The sequence below is a fragment of the Oryctolagus cuniculus genome, chromosome 3 (genome assembly GCF_964237555.1).
Source record: "Oryctolagus cuniculus chromosome 3, mOryCun1.1, whole genome shotgun sequence".
Taxonomy (NCBI): Eukaryota; Metazoa; Chordata; class Mammalia; order Lagomorpha; family Leporidae; genus Oryctolagus; species Oryctolagus cuniculus.
In genome coordinates this window covers 54,463,248-54,484,838 of record NC_091434.1, presented here as the reverse complement: position 1 = coordinate 54,484,838, position 21,591 = coordinate 54,463,248, and the positions used below count along the sequence as shown (strand labels likewise).

General features: G+C 40.0%; 1 pseudogene; it reads right to left on the bottom strand.

The window, feature by feature from the left end:
• Window positions 1-17,490: 17,490 nt before the first annotated feature.
• Window positions 17,491-19,228, bottom strand: LOC100352917 (sorting nexin-8 pseudogene; annotated as a pseudogene).
• Window positions 19,229-21,591: the final 2,363 nt, after the last annotated feature.

The window sequence follows — 21,591 nt, the reverse complement described above, 5'->3', positions numbered from 1 at the left end:
GTCATTTGCTTAAATAACAGCGTCCGGTCCGGTGACGCTCCTCCACCCGCGGAGGAGTGACACTGTCAATAAAAATTCAGCATTTTAGGTAAAAAAAGCACAAGAAAACCCCATCACATTAAATGTAGGTGTGACAGGCAATAGTGATGCTAATTGCAGCAAAGTTAAAATATGGGGGGCAGGTGGATGGAAAATACCTCTTAAAATCAAGGAAATACTATATCTCCATTTTTCAGATGAGAAAACCAAAGCATAAGGAATTTAAATATTTTCCAGTCTGTAGAAAAAGCTAGGGTTTAGACCTTGCTTTGCCTGACTAGTGCAACTTTCGTATTGTTGTGGCTCCCCCCCCAACCTCCCTCCCTCCCATGCCCCCCCCATCCCGCCCTTCATCGAGTTTCATTTTCAATCACCTTCATATACAGAAGATCAACTTAGTATACACTAAGCCAGGATTTCAACAGGCTGCACTCACACAACCATACAAGGTATAGGGTATTGTTCGACTAGTAGTGTTGTTTTTAAGTTTCATAGTAAAACACATTAAAGACAGATCCCACATGGGGAGCCTGTACCCAGTGACTCCCATTGTTGATTTGTCAATTGGCACTCTTATTTATGGCATCAGCAATCACCTGAGGCTCTTTCCATGAGCTTTCTAGGCTATGGAAGCCCCTTGAGTTCACCAACTCTGAACTTGTTTAGTCAAGGCCATATCACAGTGGAGGTTCCTTCCTCCCTTTGGAGAAAGGTGCCTCCCTCCTTGATGGCCTGTTCCTTCCACTGGGGTCTTGTTCACCAGGATCTTTCATTTAGATTGTTTTTGCCACCGTGTTGTGGCTTTCCATGCCTGTGAGACTCTCATGGGCCTTTAAGCCAGATCTGAATGCCCCAAGGGTTGATTCTGAGGCCAGAGTGCTGTTTTGGGCATTTGCCATTCTATGAGTCTGCTGTGTGTCCTGCTTCCCCCACAGGATCATTCTCTCCCTTTTAATTCTATCCTTCATTATTTGCTTACATTGGTCTTGTTTGTAAAAACTCTTCAACACTTATCCTGTCTTTTTGATCGGTTGTGTACTTATACTTATCACTTTACCAAGTGCACTGGCATCGGTACATGACTTTCAAATAAATAAATAAATCTTTAAAAAAATGAGGGAAATTCATAGCAGTCGGTGCCCACATGAAGAAGCTGGAAAAGTACCAAATAAATGAGCTATCAATGAATTTCAAAGGCCTAGAGTATCAATAACAAAACAAACCCAAAATTAATAGAAGGAAAGAAATAATTAAATTAGAGAAGAAATAAACAAAGTTGAAACCCAAATTAGAAAAAAAATCAATGAAATGAAAAGTTGATTTTCTAAAAAAAATTTGATACACCATTGGTGCAACTAATCAAAAAAAAGTGAAATGACCCAAATCAGTAACATCAGAGATGAAAAAGTAAATGTAACAACAAATACCTCAGAAATAAAAAGAATCATAAGAAATTATTACAAAGAGCTGTATGCCAACAAACTAGGAAACCTAGAAGAAATGGATAGATTCTTAGAAAGAATCTTCCAAAATTAAGTTATGATGACATAGAAAAGCTAAACATACCAATAACCTTGACAGAGATTGAATCAGTAACAAAGACCCTCCCAACAGGACTGGATGGCTTCACTGTTGAATTCTACCAGACATTTAAAGAAATAATTTTAATTCTTCTCAAGTTATCAAACCAATTTAAAAGGAGAGAATGCTCCCAAACTCCTTCTACAAAGCCAGCATTACCTTAATACCTAAACCTGGAAAAGGTGCAACAGAAAAAGAGAACTATAGACCAATATCCCTAAAGAATATAGATGCAAAAATCCTCAATAAAATATTAACTATGAATCCAACAAAACATCAGAAAATTCATCCTCCTGGTCTCCCATGCGGGTGCAGGGCCCAAGCACTTAGGCCATCCTCCACTGCACTCCTGGGCCACAGTAGAGAGCTGGACTGGAAGAGGAGCAACTGGGACAGAATCCAGTGCCCTGACTGGGACTAGAACCCAGAGTGCCAGCCCGCAGGTGGAGGATTAGCCTAGTGAGTTGTGCCACTGGCCTATCCAACATTTTAAAACCCTATCAAAAAGAACATAAAAATGCATACACAAAATAAGGCATGTATCATGTTAACACAGTAATGAAAACATCAATATTGTAAAGATGCCTTTGTCTTAAAATAATTTAAAAATTTGAAACAATACAAACCAAAATGTGAAATTTTACAAAGGATCCTAAACTATCTAGTGATAAATAAATGCTTACAATAAACTAAAGACATTTATAGAACCCACATAAGAGAAAACAAGGAATATATACTCTGACAGATATTAAAGTATCTAAAGCCATTACAACTAAAGCAATTTGGAACTGTTGCAGGAAATAGACTAAGCATAGTTCAAAACTCTGTGAATCTAGAGAATATTCATCACAACTAAGTGTGAAAATAATGCAATGTGATAGATTATTTGGGGGAAATTTGGGACACTTTATTTAAAAATAGGTTTTTATCATTATCACTATCTCACATAATACATGAAAATAAGTCCCATGTGGGGACCAAATATGACAAGCAAAATTACAATGTTTAAGATAAAGCTAAGAAAAATTTCATGAAGTGGCAAGGACTTTTAGAAGTGCCTAACAAACTACAAACTCTTAAGTTGAATTTTAGTATATTTTACTACAAAGCATAATAATGAATGTATATTCATTTTGCTATTATAATTAGTTACAAACAATGTCATTAGCTAACAAAAGTTGTCAATAATTATTAAGTAATTGACGTTAAAAATAAAAAAAAAATACTACTGGGAATCCAAAAAGTAAATAAGACAAAATTCCTGCTTTTATCAGCAGGAAATTGACATCTAAATTAAAAATAATTACAATTTTCAATAGAATTAGATGAAAGTTTAAAATAATTGCAAATTAACAATTTTTGCTGGCTCTATATGTGTGTGTGTATTTATCTTGTCCTTATTTCAGATCACTGACAAATGCGTGCAGGTAAAAACATCACATGGTTAAGATCTTGACTTTTAGGTTATTTTAAAATAAACTAAAATGTGTTCAAAACAATTAATTTTTGGATGGAAATAATAAATAGTATTCAAATTCATGCCATTCTATATTTATCACTAGACATGGGGGAAGAATGATTATCATTGCCAGGTTAAAAGGGATTATAAAATTAAATTCAAGCATTGTAGTTAATAATTTTTGGATAACTTGGGATGCAGTAGTTAATGTGATTAAATTTGTTGGCATTAAAATTCTAATTAAAGAAAAGACTACATCTTTTTGTAACATATTAAATGAATTTTCTCTGGTGTGGTCCATAAGGTACATGGTTTACATAGACATTTTGCATAATACAATCATGGGAAGAAAAGCCTGCAGGCTTTTAACAATGATGTTTAAAGCAACATGTGGTTTGTCAGCCAAAATGCTATTACAAATATTTAATATATGTTCATATCCTGATTAAAGTTAAGTGAAAATGAATAGGTATTTCAAAGATGCTTTGCAAACACATCAAGCTTTATTGATTGGAATGAAATGAAATAAAATAAAAAAAATGAATAAAATAAAATTTTCCACAAACACAGATCATGTATCACATATAATAATTGTTCTGTCTCTGTGTCTCTCTCTTGTTCTGTTTTTCCTGCCTCTCAAATAAATATTTTTAAAAAAATCCCTGATTTTTAAAATTTTAAAATCTTAGGGCCAGCACTGTGGCATAGCAGGTTAAACCATTGTCTGCAGTGTTGGCACCCCATATCCATGTTGCTCCACTGCTGACTCAGCTCCCCGCTGATGCACTTGGGAAAGCAGTGCAAGATGGCCCAAGTAATTGGGACCCTGCCCATCATGCATCTGGAGACCCAGATGAAGCTCCTGGCTCTTGGCTTCAGCCTAGCCTAGCCCTGGCAGTTGTGGTCTATTTAGGGAGTGAACCAGCAGATAGAAGAAGATTTTGCTCACTCTGCCTCTGCCTCTGCCTCTGCCTCTCCCTCTCTATAACTCCACCTTTCAAGTGAATAGATCAATCTTTTTCAAAAACCTAGAATTTTAAACTACTTTTTCTAAAACCAGAATATATCACAAAAATATCACAGAAATAAAAATGTCATATTCCTTGATCTTCTCTCATAGGTAGGGTATTAAGTGAAGCAATTATAAAAGTTTAATTTTCATATAAATTTTAAATGGTTTCAAAATGAACCAGAAACAGAAGTTAATGGATTGTCTATTTGAATAAACTTCCTCTTTTTTCTTGAATAAACTGCTGGATTCATCTAAGAATGAAAATATATCTAATTCTACTTTATAGAGCTATGACCTATTTTGGGGAGATAGTAAACCACTATTTGTAGAGTCTAATGTGAAGGTTTATAATCCTGACTGCACAGATGTTTATTCACGTTTATGGATTTACAGAGATTATCTAACATCTTTAAAGCCAAATTTTCTGAACATAATGAAGTAAAATTCTGTCTATTATTGGTGCCATATAATAAGCACTGTACTTCTTTGTTTTCTTGTCAGCATAAAAAATAAATTCAAGATATTAACAGTGTTTATTTTCATCACACAAATATGAGGAACATAAATTCTTAGATTTCAAAAGAACCACTTATGTAAAAATTAAGCTCATTTTAAATATGCAAAACATACATATGTACCTTAATCATTTGGAAATGTCTAGTTTTGATATTTTATAAGTCACCACAGTCAAATCTTTAACCACTAACATTTCTTTATATCCAAAGGGTACTACAAGCAAAAATGCTCACTGTGACAACCAATTTGCCTCAGCAGATATTGCAAAGATTATCTGAATATAATTTTGGCCATATTTCTGACTCCAGTTTATCACCCTTAATAGCAGTAGTACACAGGGTAAGGACCTGGAGAAGCAGCATAAGCACTGCCTCAGAACTGGCTGGAAGTGCAAATATTTTTGCCTCACTCAGACCTACTGAATTGAAAGTTCCAATATGTGTTTTGCATGCCTACAAGGTATCTGAGAAATGCTGAGTGTTCGAGATTTGCCACTCTAGACATCTTGTTTGTCCCATTAGCTGGCTTATCTCACCTAGAACAAACAGGAACTTCCATCTTCAAAGTTAGCAATGGGGTGGCAGTTCCAAGATGGCAGAGTAGAGAGGGAGCTTACTGATCTAGCCTAGGAGAAGATAGTGTAAAAAAAAAGTGGAGACAGTATAGACTCAGGGAAGAGTTAGGGAAAAAGTGGCAGAAGAAATACTACCGAAATTAGAGGGATACAGTGGACCTATGTGGAGGGCATTGGCACCTACAGCCCAGGACTCCAACAGCCAAGAGCCTATACACCAGTACTGGAGAGTGAGGTGAGACGAGACCGCAGTGGCCCAGGCCACTGGAGAAAAAGCGGCAGGAAAAGCCTAGAGGGAATGAGGCTTGAAGCCCCGTGGGGAAAAGTGTACTAGCAAAACTAGAGGGGAGGAAAAACAAACAAACAAGCCAAAAATAAGGATGGTATGGACACAGTTCTCTCTCTCCAATCGCTTTACAAAGGTGTACAAGCCGATAGAGCAGTTGCCATTTTGGACATACATAACAGCTGCAGCAACTCATGAGTGCACCCAGCAATCAGCTGAGTGGAGACTGCTGACTCTGGTGGGAAGAAATAACAGGGGGCTAGGAGCTTGTGAGTGTGTGAAGCTTTTGAACTGGGAAAGTGAAAATTAAGGAAAAAAACCTGAGGGTATGTGAGAGAACTCAGTGTGGCTGGGAATTTGAAGAGTCTCAGGGGGATACACCAGAAGCTTGAGCAGTCCTGTTTACATGGTGAGAGACGTCGCTGGAGAATATGAACCTACACTGAGGACTGAACAGTTCCTTTGTGTGATCCTTGGGACAGAGCAGACAAATAGTATACCCACTGGGGCTAGCACTCAGGCACAGGTCTCCATGAAGGAAAAGAGTTCAGCTGAGCAGAATATACTTCCCTTCTGATTAAAAAAGAGAGAGAAATTTACCACAGGAAACCTGGGTGTGTCACCTTAGGCACGCCCTTAACCCTGGAGAACAGAACAGAGCTCTCTGGCCACAACCAATACAAGCCTATAGAGATTCATTGAAAGAGGGCAGTCCACTTATCTACAGAGTCATAGTAAAATGATAAAAGCCACCACAGCAGGAAAAAGAAGAAGAAGAAGAAGAAACCAATGGGTATCTCCACAAATGCCAAACAACAAATGCAACAATACAAGAAATAACAATAAGGAAGACTACATGATACTCTCAAAAGAACATGACACTTCAATACTAGATTATGAAGACAGTGAGATAAAAAAAATGCAAAAAATAGAACTCAAAAAATTGATCATAAGATAACATAGAAGTAATCAAAAGCAAATGCACGAACTACTGAAATTGATGCAGGACATGAAAGAAAACCTCTCTCATGAAACTGAACTGTTAGGCCAGCGCCACAGCTCACTAGGCTAATCCTCCACTTGCGGTGCCAGCACCCCAAGTTCTAGTCCCAGTTGGGGCGCCGGATTCTGTCCCAGTTGCTCCTCTTCCAGTTGAGCTCTGGAGTGCAGTGGAGGATGGCCCAGGTCCTTGAGCCCTGCACCCTCATGGGAGACCAGCAGGAAGCACCTGGCTCCCGGCTCAGATAGGCACAGCATGCTGGCTGCAATTTGCCAGCCATAGCAGCCACTTGGGGGGTGAAACAATGGAAAAAGGAAGACCTTTCTCTCTTTCTCTCTCTCTCTCACTGTCTAACTCTGCCTGTCAAAAAAAAAAAAAGAAAGAAAGAAATTGAACTCTTAAGGAGGAATCAAAATGAAATTAAGAATTCAATAGAACATGAAATTGAGATATTGAAATCGAAATGAAATGAAGAATTCACTAGCACAAACAAAAAATGCAGTTGAGAGCCTTAAAAACAGAACCAGTGAAGCAGAAGAAAGAATATCGGACTTAGAAGACAAAGCACAGGAAAGTATACAGTCAAACCAACGACAAGAAGAGGAAATTAGAAATCTAAAAAACACTGCTAGGAATCTACAGGATACTCTAAAAAAACCAACAAATTTGGGTTCTAGGAGCTCCTTAAGGCATGGAGAGAGAGAAAGGATTAGAAGACTTTTTTAGTGAGATAATAGCAGAAAACTTGCCAGGTTTGGAGAAAGAGACATCCAAGTACAGGAAGCACATAGAACTCCCAATAGACATGACCAGTAAAGATCCTTGCCATGACAAATTGTAATCAAACTCACCACAGTGAAATATAAACAGAAGATTCTAAAATGTGCAACAGAGAAATACCAGATTATGTTCAGAGGATCTCCAATTAGACTCACAGCAGACATCTCATCGGAAACCCTGCAGGAGAGAATGGTGAGATATAGCCCAAGTCCTAAGAGAAAAAAATATTGTCATTCCAGAATAATAAACCCAGTAAAGCTCTCATTTGTGAATGGAGTTGAAATAAAGACTTTTCATAGCAAACAGAAATTGAAAGAATTTGTCACCTCTCGTCCAACCATACAAAAGATGCTTAGATGTGTTACACATAGAAACAAAGAAACGTAATCCTCAATACAAAAGAAGGTAAAGGAAGAAAATCTCTCAGTAAAAAAATCAAAGGAAGTTCAAAGTATAAATTAGAAATATCTATGGAAAAATGGCAGGGCAAAATCACTACTTATCAATAATCACAATGAATGTAAATGGCCTCAACTCTGCAGTTAAAAGGCACAGACTGTCTGAATGGATTAAAAACAAAGCCCACCTATTTGCTGCTGACAAGAAATACATCTTTCAAAGTTGCATGCTGACTGAAAGAGATAGGTTGGAAAAGATATTCCATGTCAACAGAAACCAAAAAAAGCTGGCATAGCCTTCTTAATATCAGACAAAATAAACTTTAACACAAAAACTGTTAAGAGAGACAAAGAGGGGCACTATATAATGATTAAGGGATCAATTCAACAGGAAGATGTAACTATCATAAATGTAAATGCACCTAATTACAGAGCACCTGGCTATTTAAAAGCTATATTAAGGGATTTAAAGGGAGACTTAGACTCCAATACAATAGTATAGGGTTACTTCAATACTCCACTTTCAACAATGGACAGATCAACCAGAAAGAAAATCAACAAGGAAACAGAGGATTTAATAGACATTACAGAGCAAATGCACCTAACAGATATCTACAAAACTTTTCATCCTACAGTAGCAGAATATACATTCTTCTCAGCAGTGCATTGAATGTTCTCTAGCATATAGCAAGTCTTAGCAAATTTTAAAAAATTAAATCATATCATGTATCTTCTTGAACATAATGTGATGAAGCTGGAAATCAGCAACTCAGGAAACTCTAGAGCATATGTAAACGCATAGAGACTGAATAACATGCTCCTGAATGAACAGTGGGTCATAGAAGAAATCAAAAGAAAAATCAAAAAATTTCTGGAAGTAAATGAAGATAACAACACAACATATCAAAACTTATGGGATACAGCAAAAGCAGTGTTAAGAGGAAAGTTTATAGCAATAGGTGCCTACATCAAGAAATCAGAAAGGCACCAAATAAATAAGCTATCAATGCACCTTAAGGATCTAGAAAAACTATAGCAAACCAAACCCAAAACCAGTAGGAGAAAAGAAATATTTAAAATTGGAGGATAAATCAACAAAATTGAATCCAAAACAACATTACAAAAGATCAGAAAATGAAGACCTGTTTTTTTGAAAAAATAAAAATAGACAAACCATAGGCCCAACTAACCAAAAAAGGAGAGAGAAAACCCAAATCAATAAATTAGAGATAAAAAATGGAATGTAACAAGACACCACAGAAATAAAGAGATCAAAAATTACTGCAAAAAGTTGTATGCCAGCAAACAGGGAAATCTATCAGGAATTAATAGATTCCTGGACACATAAAACCTAGATAAATTGAACCATGAAGACATAGAAAACCTAAACAGACCCATAACCAAGACAGAGACAGGATCAATAATAAAGGCCCTCCCAATAAAGAAAAGCCTGGGACACGATGCATTCACTGCTGAATTCTATCAGACATTTCAAGAAGAACTAACTCCAATTCTTCTCAAGATATTAAAAAACAATTTAAAAGAGAGGGAATCCTCCCAAATTATTTCTACAAAGCCAGCATTACCTTAATTCCTAAATCTGAAAAAGATGCAGCAGAGAAAGAGAATTACAGTCCAATTTCCCTGATAAAAATAAAATAAAATTCTGGCCAATAGAATCCAACAATACATCAGAAAGATCATCCACCCAGACCAAGTGGGATCTACACCTGGTATGAAGGGATGGTTCAACAAATCACAAATCAATCAATGTGAAACATCACATTAACAAACTGCAGAAGAAAAATCATATGTTTATTTCCATAGATGCATAGAAAGCATTTGATAAAATACGACACCCTTTCATGATGAAAACTCTAAGCAAGCTGGGTAAAGAAGGAGCATTTCTCAACAAAATTAAGGCAGTTTATGACAAATCCACGGCCAGCATCATATTGAATGGAGAAAAGTTGGAACATTTCCACTGAGATCTGGTACCAGACAGGGATGCCCACTCTCACCACTGCTATTCAATGTAGTCCTAGAAGTTTTAGCCAGAGCCATCAGGCAAAAAAAAAATCAAAGGGATACAAATAGGGAAAGAAGAAGTCAAACTATCTCTATTTGTAGATGATATGATTCTTTATTTAGGGGATCCAAAGGACTCCACTGAGAGATTATTGGAACTCAGAGAGGAGTTTGGTGAAGCAGTAGGATATAAAATCAATACACAAAAATCAACAGCCTTTTAATACACAGGCAATACCATGGTTGAGAAAGAACTTCTAAGATCAATCCCATTCACGGTAGCTAAAAAAAAAAACAAATATCTTTGAATAAACTTAACCAAGGACGTCAAAGATCTCTATGATGAGAATTACAAAACTCTAAATAGAAATACAAGAGGATACCAAAAAATGGAAAAATCTTCCACATTTATGGATTGGAAGAATCAATATCATCAAAATGTCCATTCTTCCAGAAGCAATTTACAGAGTCTAGGTGATACCAATCAAAATATCAAAGACATTCTTCTCATATCTGGAAAAAATGATGCTGAAATTCATGTGGAAACTCAGGAGAACCTGAGTAGCTACAGCGATACTATACAAAAAAAAAAAAAAAAAAAAAAAAAAAAAAAAAAAAAAAAACAGAGCCAGAAGCATCAGATTTCAAGACAGACTATAGGGAAGTTATAATCAAAAGAGCCTGGTACTGATACAAATACAGATGGATAGACCAATGGAACAGAACAGAAACACCAAAAATCAATTCAGACATCTATAACCAACTTATATTTGATCAAGGATCTAAAACCAGTTCCTGGAGGAAAGACATTCTATTTAACAAATGGGGCTGGGAAAACTGGATTTCCATATGCAGAAGTATGAAGCAAGATCCCTACCTTACACCTTACACAAAAATCCAATCAACATAGATTAAAGATCTAAATCTATGACGTGACACCATCAAATTATTAGAGAACATTGAAGACACCCTGAAAAGATATTGGCACAGGCAAAGACTTCTTGGAAAAGACTCTGGAGGCACAGGCAGTCAAAGCCAAATTTAACAACTTGGTTGCATCAAGTTGATGTCTCTCTACTGCAAAAGAAACAGTCAGAAAATTGAAGAGACAACTGAAAAAATGGGAGAAAATATTTGCAAATTATGCAACTGATAAGGGATTAATAATCAGAATCTACAAAGAGATCAAGAAACTCCACAACAACAAAACAAACAACCCACTTAAGAGATGGGTCAAGGACCTGAACAGATATATTTTTTTTTTTTTTTTTGACAGGCAGAGTGGACAGTGAGAGAGAGAGACAGAGAGAGAAAGGTCTTCCTTTGCCGTTGGTTCACCCTCCAATGGCCGCCGCTGCAGCCGGCGCACCGCGCTGATCCTGGCAGGAGCCAGGAGCCAGGTGCTTTTCCTGGTCTCCCATGGGGTGCAGGGCCCAAGCACCTGGGCCATCCTCCACTGCACTCCCTGGCCATAGCAGAGAGCTGGCCTGGAAGAGGGGCAACCGGGACAGAATCCGGCGCCCCGACCGGGACTAGAACCCGGTGTGCCGGCGCCGCAAGGTGGAGGATTAGCCTATTGAGCCACGGCGCCGGCTATGAACAGATATTTTTCAAGAGGGAATCCAACAGACACATGAAAAATGTTTAGGATCACAGTGAGGTTTCACCTCACCCCAGTTAGAATGTCTTACATACAGAAATCAACCAACAACAGATGCTGGCAAAGATGTGGGGAAGAAGGCACACTAATCCACTGTTGTTAAGAATGCAAACTGGTAAAGCCACTATGGAAGACAGTTTGGAGATTCCTCAGAAACCTGAATATAGCCCTACCATATGACTCATCCATCCCACTCCTCAGAATTTACTCAAGGGAAATTAAATTGACAAAAAAGAGCTATCTGCACCTCAATGTTTATTTAAGCTCAATTCACAATAGCTAAGACCTGGAATCAACCAAATGCCCATCAACAGAAGTCTGGATAAAGAAATTATGGGATATGTACTCTATAGAATAGTACACAGCAGGAAAAAAAAATGAAATCCGGTCATTTGCAGCAAAATGGAGGAATTTGGAAAACATCATGCTGAGTGAAATAAGCCAGTCCCAAATGAATGGACAAATATCATATGTTCTCCCTGATCTGTGACAACTAACAGAGCACCTAAAAGAAACCTGTAGAAATGAAACTGCCACTATGAGAAGCAATGACTTGATCAGCCCTTGTCCTAATTGTCGAGGAATAGCTTACTATTTTATTCTTTTTAGTGTTTTCTTTTTCTAGTCAATATCATTGGTTTAACTCTTTACTTAATACAGAATTATTCTTGGGTGTTTAAATCCAATTGAAAATTATTCCTGTTAAAAGTAAGAGTGGAATCATAGAGGGAGTAGATGTACAGTTCGGCACATGTTCCCTCTGACTTACCTGTAAGGAGAAAGCTAAAAACTTGCTATGGGACTCCAAATCCATTAATTGGCAGGTACAAATGCCATCTTATTAGTTAAAGTGATCAGTTTAAGTTCATAACTTATCATGAAGATAGGAGTAAGTGTCAAAAGGATCACATAAATCAAACCAAGTGTCTGCTAGTAATAATTGATAGAATTATAAAGGAAAGAACAATCCAACATGGGAAGCAGGACACACAGCAGACTCATAGAATGACAAATGCCCTAAATAGCACTCTGACCTTAGAATCAGCCCTTAAGGCATTTGGATCTGGCTAAAAAGCCCATGACACCATTTCAGGCATGGAAAGCCAAGACACTGTGGCAAAATATCATCTATATGAAAGAGCTCTGTAAGTGAAATCCCAGTGGAAAGAAGGGGCCATCAAAGAAGGAGGTATGTTTCTCTGAAGAGAGGAGAGAACTTCCATTTTGATTATGGCCATGTCTAAATAATGTGCGAGTTTTTGAACTCTAGATGCTTCCATAACCTTGTCAGCTCATGACAACAGCCTCTGTTAATCACTGATGTCATGACTAACAGTGTCAGTTGTTAAATCAATAACAGGAGTCACTGTACACTTGCTCCCCATGTAGGACCTCTGTCCTTAATGTGTTGTACTATGCCAATTAACAGTAAAACTAGTCTTCAAACAGTACTTTATATTTTGTGAGTTTGTGTGGGTGCAAACTGTTGAAATCTTCACTTATTACATTGTTGATCTTCTGTATATAACAATAATTAAAAATGAATTTTAATGAAAAATGGAATGGGAGAGGGAGTAGGAGGTGGGATGGCTTGGGGGTCGGCAGACGAGTATGGGGGGAAGAACCACTATAATCCAAAAGCTATACTTATGAAATTTATATTTATTAAGTAAAAGCTTACTATAAAAAAGTTACTAATGGAAAGCCCAATTCCTATTACATTTTAAACCTTTCCTCTCTCTCTCTCTTATTTAGAGTTTTAAATTTGAAAGAGCAACAGAGAAAAAGGAATTGTTCATCCACAAGTTAACTCCCCAATTGACTGCAACAGCTAGGGCAGGGCCATACTGAAGCCAGAAGCCAGGAACTCCATCTCCTGCTCCCACATGGGTGGAAGTAGCCCAAGTATTTGGGCCATGATACACTGCTTCCCTGGCACTGAACCGGAAGCTAGATGGAAAGCAAAAAGTAGCTTGGCCTCAACCCAGACACTCTGATATGGGATGTGGGTATCCCAAGCAACAGTTTACCTGGCAGTACCACAACATCCACTGTTATTACTGTTCCATATAGTATGCATCTTATTATCATTAACTATTCATTCTTAGTTTAGAATGCAGCAAAGAAAATGTTGACATTCTTGACCTACAACTATTAATCCCAAACCAAATCTGAATCATGGACCCTGGAATTATGGGGCCACATTGTTGAATATGTAGAAAATGTGTTATGAAAACCAGAAATTTTACTGTAGGAAAATAGTTATTGCAGAATCGTGTTCAAAATTTTTTATTTGTGAAAATGTTATAAATCTGTGTACAGAAGTTCCTCCTGTTTTTATTAAACTAGAAAACAGAAAGAAAATTTTTATCATTTTTCTGCTTCAAAGTAAGAAATATTGCTCTTGTAGTAAAAGAACATGTTCCTGTACTAGTCCAAAAATGAAGGAAAAAAAAAGCCTACTTCAAAATTCATAGACAAAATAATTGGAATGACAATAAGTGAACTTAATAAGACCACAATTTTTTTCAAATTTTTCAAAAGAACTGGAGTTCTTATAAGAGTGTTAAGTGCTTTCTTTTTTTTTTCTCCTTTAAAGAAAATAGACTGTAAGTCTGAAATAATATCCAAACCAAGAGTAAATGGAGGCATTATCAGATTTGTGGACAGCTATTTACTGTCTGACAGTTTAAATATCAAGTTTTAAATTACCATTTCAAAATGTAGGGACTATATAGCAAAACCAGAGAGTTTCTATTATTTGAATTGAAGTACCCACGTGGCATTACAGCTATCTAAGAGGACCACAGCAATCACAGATTGCCTTAGCAGTTTTGTGAAGGTAATTCACCAGAGGGAAGCAATCACCTTCCTCCTATGTGTCTCACTTGTGTTTTCAGTAAGGTCTTCTATAATACCTTTATTAAAATTGAAGCTCACTCTTCCCACTTCCAGTGCAACTTCCTAGGTTTTCTCCATAAGACAGTAATACAATCATACAATCATTGGAACTATTTACAGTCTACCTACACAGCTTATTGTCTACATTAACATAACTATTAGCTTCCCGCTATCTTCATCAATACAACCACGTGGATTTAATGTAGTCATGCCTTTAGTTTTTTCTGTTTTGTTTTTTAGGAAATTCTTGCCCAGGATGAGAAGTATGACAAATAACATTACTACTCATTTCTGGTATTTCCTGAAAGAACCGTTTCATTGAGTGTCAGATTATTAAGCTTTTTTGAACTTAATATTTTACTAGTCTTGAGATAACAAATTTAAAAAATTTACATTATAGTCAAAATCTTAATATTCCGCTAACAAAGACTAAAAAGATCATAGTTCAGCCAAAATACAGGCAAAGGCTATAAACAGCTGCTGTATCCAGTTCTGCAGAGTGTCAGGTGAACCAGAAAGAAGGACAGCATCATGTAGAATAAGGGAGCAGACTCAGGTGACGATTTTAATGTGGGAAAACCAGGGGACACTCCATCTACTACCAGAGGCAGAAGCAGATGCTCAGATGTCTGGTTACTCCAAGTATTTATTATCAACAGTGATGTAATTGACTAAAATGAAAGATGTGCAGTTTTGTGAAAACAGGACTTTATGATGAGGGAGTTTGAACACAGTGAAACAGGAAACAATGTGGGAGCTGGTTTCCAGTGTTTACTAGTGTGAGAGTCCTGAATCCACATGGGTCTGAGACATCTCTCCCACTCTTTCATGGCATCAGGACAAAAAAAAAAAAAAAAAAAAAAAAACAGAGGTGCCATGCTCCTGGAGAGTTTCACTGTTCCAACAATTTGTCCCAGCTGCAGATCAGGGAACCATCCTGTGCCTCCCGGTCCCTGTCAGGTCCCCAGCTATAAATCAGGCAGCCCCGTATACTCTCCATCTCAGGGACACCCTATCTCATGGTATCTGCTATCCTCTCTAAGTGCTCCTGCCCGCATCCCACATCCCTTTGTTCAGCTGCTCCAACCCATCTCCTACCTATCTCCCACTTCCCTTGACACAGCTCCCTATAAAACCCCAGCCCTACACATGAGCCCCAAGCTCCTTTTCCTCTGAGGCTGCTCCTGGCAATTCTTTGCCCTAATAAAACATTTTCTTTGCTTAGCATGGTCTTGGTTGTCATGGTTAAAAAACCCAATAACCACCAGAAATCCCTGATTGCTTTGAAGCTAGGATTAGGAGAATGTGGGGGTGGCTGAATCCAGAGAGGCCTAGAGGAACTTCCTAAACCTGGTTTGAAGACCTGTCTAAGTTTCAAATCCCTGGCAGTAAACAACCTAGCCCCAGGGCACCCTTTTGCCTAAGGATCACTGAGGTGGTATAACAGGATTGGCTAAAACCCTTTTGCAGCACATCACCCCACCCCTTGCCCACATCCGCTCTGTACCACAGCTTTATAAATACCTCCCTTTTACAATAAAGTGAGATCGTGCTTCGACTCGACTCCCCACTGTGTCTGATTGTCCCCTGGATTCAGGGAGGTGAGTGGCAGGTGGCGCACTTCCCCTCCTCAGCCTGTCTAATTCTCTGGTGGTGAAAAGGAAGATTCACTGCAGGAGAACAAACACAATGTCGAGGAACCTTGAGGGAGACAAAGTATTAACTGGGGCAAATGTCCTGCTTGCTGTTTACTGGATCCCACAGCACTTCCTTAGCTGCTTTGCCATACAGGTCAACTGACCATTGCCATTGTTAACATAACTTGATCAGTCACCTATGCAAGCTGGCCAAGCATGCCGTCAGCAGAATTCAGGCCATGCAGTGGTCCCCAGTAACCCATAAGGAAACCAGAAGATGTTCAACTTCACTCATACAAATTTTGAAATAGTCAGATTATTAAAATTAAGCCTTTCAATTAGTAATATTATGATTGTTTTCTCTCTAGTATTTTTTCTAAACTCTTTATTCAAAACCCACCCTTTTCTATGTACACCAGTACCAAAGTGTTATATTATGATATTGCACAATCATAATCAAATTGTAACTTTAAAAGCTTCTTAAAGATCATAACCTTGGCCTCTCCCCTTTAGTTATTCCCAAGAGACTATCAAAGTAAGAATCTCCATTAAAAATATTGAATAAGCATTTGTCTTATTGTCAAATTATTTCAATAGTGATTTTGGGAAACCACTATTTGACATTTGTAACAATTAATATGTTATGTGTTTGTTTATAGTATGTGTCTCCACTTAGAAAATTAGAAATCAGGCTGGCGCTGTGGCTCAATAGGCTAATCCTCCGCCTGCGGCGCTGGCACACCAGGTTCTAGTCCCGGTTGTGGCTCCGGATTCTGTCCTGGTTGCCCCTCTTCCAGGCCAGCTCTCTGCTGTGGCCGGGGAGTGCAGTGGAGGATGGCTCAAGTGCTTGGGCCCTGCACCCCATGGGAGACCAGGAGAAGCACCTGGCTCCTGGCTTCGGATCAGCGCGGTGAGCCGGCTGCAGCACGCCAGCAGCGGCGGCCATTGGAGGGTGAACCAATGGCAAAATGAAGACCTTTCTCTCTGTCTGTCTCTCTCTCACTGTCCACTCTGCCTGTCAAAAAAAAAAAAAAATAGAAATCAAGACTGAAATTCCTAAGAGTAATTTGAGACACTAGAGTTTTTGTTAAGAATTAAAGACGCCCAGTGCATAGTTTGATGCTGAAAGAAATACAGTCATAAACCTAGGACGAAAATCATTAGATATTTAAAATTATTTTCTTGGTTTGTTTAAAATTTAAAGAGAAATTCTTTTTAACATTTGTAAAAATGTTGATGATTTACTGTCTCTGCTTTGATAAATCCTCCTTTGAAAAATTATTTTTAAACAAGATGAAACACAACAAAAACTCAAAAGTTATCAGTACTTCATGTCCACAAAAAGGTAGGCAAAGTAATGAAATAAGGATCATCAATGTGATTTCTATCTGTAATTGAATCACACAGAGAAAAGTAGATGGCAGTAAGAATACAAAATATCCAGGAAGATAATGATAACTAGTTCAGAAGGAAAAGATGTGATGATTATTCAAAAAAAAAAAAATAGGCTCAAAAATTGGCTTTGGGTGGGTATTTGACCTTGCAGTCAAGACATGGATTAAGAAACCCAAGTCCATATTGGAATGATTCAGCTCAGTTTCCCACTCCATCTCCAGATTCCAGCCTCTTGTGGATGCTCACATTGGAAAGCTGTTGTGTGTGTGTGTGTGTGTGTGTGTGTGTGTGTGGAAAGAGGCTTTAGTGAGGCCGCAGGAGCTGGCCGGGGTCTCGGGCACTAGTGAGGGCACAGCTGGCCTGCGGGACCCCCGGCGGTGGCGGCAGTGGTACTGTGTGGCCCGGCAAAGAGGCAGCTCAGCTTGGGCTCCAGCTCGTTCCACACTTTGCTCATCTCCTTGTGGCCCTGGATCTGGGAGTTCACGAAGGCTCTGAGAATGTGGGAGGTAGGGGCAGGTAGACGTGCACCAGCTGCGTCTCCTGGTGCAGGCAGTACAGGGAGAAGTAGTTCCTCAGCTCCATGGTCTGGTTGGCGCTCTGTTGTTCCACGATGCGGGATTCCAGCTGCTCCACGGCATCGGGCTCCCGGCTTTGCACCGTGGCGCTCATCATCTGCCTCTTCATCAGGCTGTACTTGTGCAGCGCCCGCAGGTGCTTGTGCAGCACGCCCTTCTCGTGCCGCTCGCACAGGTCCTTAAAGGACTGCAGCAAGTCCAGGAAAAAGTTTAATTTCTCCACCACATCATTCTCTTCCTGCTCGCCCTGCAGTGCAGCCCCGTCGGCGAGCAGTGTAAACTCCACAGACAGCCCCGTCAGCGCCTGCTTCAGGGAGCCCCACGTGCTGCTGTGCAGGGCGGCCCAGGAGGGCAGCGGCGTGGTGTCAGACCCTAAGGCACTCAGCTCCTTCCCGAAGATGAGGAGGTTGGCGGTGTTGTCCTCGGCACGGGCCGCCATCTGCTCGGCCCGGTCTCGGAGCTTGTGGAAGCTGTTGTAGATGTTCCGGATGAGCTCCCGGCTGACGGCAAACTGAGCATGGACGTCAGCCGGGAGGAAGTCCTCGGCCCTGGCCGCCAGCTCACAGCTCATGAACTCGTCTCCAAGGCACTGAACAGGGCACATCAGGGCCGCTGAAGCACAGGAAGAGCTGCGGGAGGCCGTCCTCGCAGAGCGGCGGGTGCTGGGCCACCAGGTTGAGGAAGCGCTTCAGGGCCCTCCGGCAGCCCTCGATGCACTCCCTGTCGGCTCCCAGCATCCTCTTGGGTGGCAGGGCAGGCACCAGGCGGTACGGGAACTTGTGCAGCAGCACCTCGCGGAAGACCACAAAGTCATTGTACCGTCTGTACACGGAGGCCTGGAAGCGCTGGCTGGAAACCTCGTACTCCACACAAGCTTCAGGAAGAGGCCCTTCTTCTCTGGGACGAGCTCCACCTGCACCGTGTCCCTGGCCAGCAGGTCCTGCAGGGAGTAGGACAGCAGCAGCGGGCCCCCGCTGAGGCATTTGCATTCACGTGGGATCTGGGTCCCTCTGCTCCAGGACCTGGGGCCTTGGCAAGCCTGCAGCCGGGGGATCCGCCTCCTCGTCAGCCTCCACCTCAGCTGCCGCCTTTTTTTTATATTAGATTTGGTTTTTATTGTAGAGCACACATATCAGGAAGAGTGGACAGGCCTTTGTTGCTGCCACTTCAGAACACAAAAAGAGTGCGTTTGCCTGTCCAGCCTCCCAGACTCAGAGGAAAGAAAATTCCTTCACATCAAACAGCATTCTGCTGGACGTTGCTCTTTCAAAGGAAAATCCACCTGGAAAAACACGCAAATCAGATATTCCTGTGAGAAGCATTGCTGCTTTTCCTGTGGAGACGCCGAAATACACAGTGGCTCATCAGAAGCGGACTTCAATGACATCCGAGTGCTCCTCTAAAGTCCCTGATGAAGTAAGTCAGCGCTATGTCAGTCTCTTTGTGGAAAGGTATCTGGACGTTTGTCAGACAAAGGATGAGGCTCTTAACAAGGCTAAACAGAAGAAAAAGCTATATATGAAAGACGTGGCAGTAGAAATATGTATGTGAACATGGCAGTGAATACTCTGAAGAAGCTAAGAAAGCAAGTTGTGTCTGGAAGCCATAACAGTGAGACAACTGGGTTTCAAAAGAGTGAGAAGAAAAATGTGCTCACAGGAGTTACTCTGTACAGACATCTTAAAAACTACCTTCTAACTGAAGAACAGTTACATGAAAATAACTACTCTCGGCCCAACCCTGACAAACCTGGATGTATTCTTTTAAATCCATGCGTGACAAAAACTTCTGTAAACGATGCTTCTAAGAAGATCTGTTGTCGATGTGGGAAAATCTATGACGTGACTCCCTCAGGCAAACACAGTAGGGTAGAAGAATGTTACTACCACTTTGGCCAAGTACGAAGTCATAAAGTCCTTGAAGGCTTAGAATCTCGATATAGCTGTAGTGGAGCAGTTCTTGGATCCCCTGGGTGTCAGGAGTCCAAGCTTCATGTTCATGACCAAAAAGAAAACCTAGAGGGTTTTGTGAAGACTTCAGTCAAAATCCCACCAGCTGATGGTAACTATGGCATGTTTGCAGTAAATTGTGAGATGAGCTATACAGTCAAAGGCTTGGAACTTACTTGAGTGACAGTGGTTGACTCCAGCTTCCAGATGGTCTGTGATACATTTGTGAAACCTGATGAAGAAATCATTGACTATAACACTAAGTTTTCTGGTGTGGAGGAAGATGACTTGAGGAACATTAGAACCTCCATCCGTGATGTGCAAGCCGTCTTGCTGAACTTGTTTAGTGCGGATACCATACTCATTGGACATAGCTTTGAATAAAGTCTGTATGCTCTTAAGCTAATTCACACTTGTGTTGTGGACACAGCAGTTATGTTTCCTCATCGGCGAGGCCTGCCTCACAAAAGATCCCTTGAGAGTCTAGTGGCTGACTACCTGCAGAGAATCATTCAGGATGATGGTCACAATACTAGTGAAAAAGAAAAAGCTTGCATGGAGTTGGTCCTTTGGAGAGTAAAAGAAGACCTGAAAGGAAAGAAGTATTCACTCTGCCCCAGAACATCTTTAGTCTCTGCCATGCCTCCTCATTGATGCTGATGGCCCCTACTGCAGGCAGTAGAGTGTGGTCTGTAATGAGCGGGGTTTCTCGACACTTCCAAAGACAAGAGGAGGAAGAAAGCACTGTTGTGGTTTATTTATTACATTTTAAACGTTAACTTCTCATAGTGATTTCCAACGTTGGACTGGAGTGGGGGTGGGAGGGGAGTTCTGAGGAATGAAGTGTGTTTCGATTTCAGCTCATCTTCCTAGTGTTCTGCTTCAATTCAGCCATTTGCACTGTTTCAGTCATTTATTATCCAGTCAATAAACTCTAAAGCATCTACCAATCACTTGGCTAAGTACAATAATTATGATAAAATTAAATCTGTGTCCTGCCCTCATAATCCGGATAGTTTTGTGTTATCAGAGAGGAATAATAGTAGAGCACACATAGCAGATTCCACATATATGTGTATGTGATGGAATATTACTCAGCCTTAGAAAAGAATGAAATCCTAACATTTTCAACAAAAATGGATGGAACTGAAGATCATTATGTTCAGCGAAGTAAGTTAAATCCAAAGAGACAAGTATCACACTTTTTTCTTATTTGTGGTAGTTAATATATAGAAAGTAAAAATTGTGTGGTTATCATATCATTTGATTATAAACATTGCTTTACTGAATCACACTATGTACGTGACAATATGCTCTTCTTTCCCCACATTATGACCATTGTCAAAAATTCCTCAATGCTTGATAGTAATACTTATGTTTCTAAACAATGTCATATTTGTGTATGTATATAATGTCTACACTTGAAGTGATATGGCAAAATATTTTAAAAATTGTGAAAAAAATAAAAAAGGAAATAAGATTTTTGTATATTTCCCTATCAAGTACTTATTCTTTAAAACAATATAAGGCTGGCGCCGTGGCTCACTAGGCTAATTCTCTGCCTTGCGGCGCCGGCACACCAGGTTCTAGTCCCGGTTGGGGCGCTGGATTCTGTCCCGGTTGCCCCTCTTCCAGGCCAGCTCTCTGCTGTGGCCAGGGAGTGCAGTGGAGGATGGCCCAAGTCCTTGGGCCCTGCACCCCATGGGAGACCAGGATAAGTACCTGGCTCCTGCCATCGGATCAGCGCGGTGCGCTGGCCGCGGCGGCCATTGGAGGGTGAACCAACGGCAAAAAGGAAGAC